Source organism: Pipistrellus hanaki, assembly GCF_964339955.1.
Source record: "Pipistrellus hanaki genome assembly, chromosome: 15".
Taxonomy (NCBI): Eukaryota; Metazoa; Chordata; class Mammalia; order Chiroptera; family Vespertilionidae; genus Pipistrellus; species Pipistrellus hanaki.
Window position 1 is genome coordinate 10,565,566 of NC_140517.1, and position 3,582 is coordinate 10,569,147.

Sequence of the window (3,582 nt, forward strand, 5' to 3'; positions counted from 1 at the left end):
CACACACACACATCAGAAGTTTCACACACACACACACACACACACACACACACACATTAGAACTGCATTTATCTTCATAAGCTAAGATTAATAATAAGATTTTTTCTAACAACCCATGGTTTGTTCAAGATAGTATTTTTAACTTAAATCTTTGTTTATATATCATTTGTTATAATAATTTTTAAAAAAATATATTTTATTGATTTTTCACAGAGAGGAAGAGAGAGGGATAGAGAGTCAGAAACATCGATGAGAGAGAATCATCAATCAGCTGCCTCTTGCACACCCCCTACTGGGGATGTGCCCACAACCAAGGTACATGCCCTTGACCAGAATTGAACCTGGGACCCTTCAGTCCGCAGGCCGACGCTCTATCCACTGAGCCAAACCGGTCTCGGCTGTTATAATAATTTTTAAAATAACCAGCAGCCCACGCTGAAACCGGTTTGGCTCAGTGGATAGAGCGTCCGTCGGCCTGTGGACTGAAAGGTCCCAGGTTTGATCCTGGTCAAGGGCATGTACATTGGTTGCGGGCACATCCCCAGAGGCAGCTGATTGATGTTTCTGTCTCATCAATGTTTCTAACTCTCTATCCCTCTCTTCCTCTCTGTAAAAAATCAATAAAATATATATTTTTAAAAATAACCAGCAGCCCTGATATGACTGACCTCTTATATGCTTTATTTTTAAATGCTAATTTTTTAGAAAAACATCTATCGGTCCAATTAACTTCTTAGACTAATAAATCAGAACTTACAGAACTCTAAAATACTTATGTACTTCATCATTATGTGGTTCATGGGAGACACCAAATTATCCTTTCTATTTTTCATTCTCTCTCTCAAAATGAAAATAAAATTCCCAAACAAAACAATTTTAAATGTGGGAATCTTTTACAAAGTAATACACAAACGTATACCTGTTTTGCCAAAGATTCCATTTAAAAAATGGCTAAGCATATTATAGTACATCCACAGGATACTGTTTACTCAAAATGTTTAAAAGTAAGGAAAAAACACTTCTGTTACAAAACAGCAACATAACACTTGCCAGTGGTGGCTCTATGGTGTTTTATTCCAGTTTTCTACTTATCACAATTTTTACAAGTTTCTAATGTCTCATAAGTCCTATTGCAGGACAAGCACTGTTCTAGAAACCTTTGAACTATATTTTCAGTCAGTAGATTGGAGCAGCCGTCGCCTAAATCCTCCTCTCACCCGTTTGCACAAGTAAAGGTGCATGATCTTTCCAAGGAGGGAAGGCTAAGCCCACCCAGTTTCCCGAATTTCCGCTCACGAACTGGCAGAGCGAGACCGGCTTGGCTCAGTGGAATGAGCGTCAGTCTGCGGACTGAGGGGTCCCAGGTTCGATTCCAGTCAAGGGCGTGTACCTTGGTTGCGGGCACATCCCCAGTAGGGGGTGTGCAGGAGGCAGCTGATGGATGTTTCTCTCTCATCGATGTTTCTAGCTCTCTATCCCTCTCTCTTCCTCTCTGTAAAAAATCAATAAAAAATATTTAAAATTTTAAAAATAAAAAAGAACTGGCAGAACTCCTTTGGAATAGGCCTAACGGTACCAATGTGGACACAGACACCAGCGGGATGAGGGTATGAGTGTGTGGGGGTGACGGGGTGCGGAGGTGGGGATAAAGTAAGGTGACCAGACATCCCGGGACTTTTTTGTGTGTGTGTGTGGTTTTAATTAATTAATTAATTAATGTATTATTAAATTATTATCTGTGTACATTGCCCCCCCCCATATATACCCTCCCTCCCCAGAGTTTTATGTCCATTGGTTACATGTATACATGCACTTATATGCATGTACACAAGTCCTTTATACAAGTCCTTCGGTTGATCTGTCCGGGACTTTTTTTTTCTTTTTTTAATATTTTTATTGATTTTTTTACAGAGAGGAAGGGAGAGAGAGAGCTAGTAACGTCGATGAGAGAGAAACATCAACCAGCTGCCTCCTGCACACCCCCTACCGGGGATGTGCCCGCAACCAACGTACATGCCCCTGATGGAATCGAACCTGGGACCTTTCAGTCAGCAGACCGACGCTCTACCACTGAGCCAAACCGGTTTCGGCTGTCCCGGGACTGTTTTAAAACACCGCAGGACGCGGGACAAATTGTTCGAAATCGGGACTGTCCCGCCAAAAGCGGGACACCTGGTCACCTTAGGATAAAGACACATATGTAATACCTTAATCAATAAAGAAAAAAAAAAAAAAAGCACAGGCGGTGCCTCAGGCTCTCCGTAGACCAGGTTGTCCAACGCCTGCGAAGGACAGGGCGCTGGCTAAAGGCCCCACCACCACAGCGGGCGCGCCCAGTTCGGGTGCTGGCGGCGGCGGCAGGTGCGGCTGACGCAGGGCCCGCCCGCTGCCCCGGGACCACCTCCCCGATGGTTCCCACCTGCCCTACATCACAGCCACCTGGCGAGGCGCCGTGGCTTCTGAGGTCGAAAACCTGACTAAGGTGACCAGACGTCCCGATTTTTAACAATTTGTCCCGCGTCTCGCGGCGTTTTAAAAGGTTCTTTCCAAAAATCGGGACTTTTTAAAAACGCTGCGGGACACATTGTTGAAAATCGGGACACACCTGACTAAATGGCGGGAGCTGCTGTGGGGACCGCAGCCTCCTCAGGAAGAGCCCTTCCCACACGCACAACCCATGCCCTCGCGCTCCGGCATCCCGTCACCAGGGCCGGCTGAGGGCACGGCGGGGCCTCGGCTCCTGGCCACCGTGAGGAACCGGTGCCCGCGGGCCGCAGCCCGTCTTCCTCAGGAGGCAGTGGACAGGCTCCACCCGGGGCAGGGCTGAGCGGGGACCCGAACACGAACACGCGGGGGGCCGCGGTCTTTACCCTCAAGTCGCCAGGCTCTGGGCTTCCACTCTTTAGCCTTTGCTGCCTGCCTACCACGACGCCGCAGCCCGTTTCCCACCGAGAGAGCGAGAACCACTTCCGGGGGCGGGACTTCCGGCAGCCCCCGCCCCCAGGGGGAATTGCTCCCCAAGGGCAGGTGTTAGCGAATTCGTGATTGACGTTTTTAAGTGGTGGAAATTCACAACTTCAAGGGTAAATCCTCCAACCTCCCTGTCCGTAAATGCTTCCTTTACACCCCAAAGAGTTAGCTGGGAGGGCTCCCTGATGGAGGAGGCGATCACCCATCACGGAGTATGGCCTCGAGGGGCACGAGGAGCACCAGAAGTCGGGCCCTCATTCCTCCCAACCTTCCCTCCCAGGTGCATTATGTCCTTGTTTTCTGATAAAACTATCAATAATACGTCTGAAATATTTGCTTATAAATTCTATAAATTTTAACAAATAGGGATGATCCTAAGATGTCCAGAGCTAAAATCTACACATGTATTAGATTCATTATTTAAGACTTTAAGAAAAAAGTCCTTAAAGCTATTTCTGATGAAACGATTTCTGTAAGTAACTTTGAAACAGCAATCTGAAAATAGCGAACTCAATTTTAAATGAATAGCTCTTACTCTCTGGGAAACATGACTACTTCCTTCACACACTACCCCCCTCCCCGCCCCCCCAATACCTCCCAAACAAGACTACA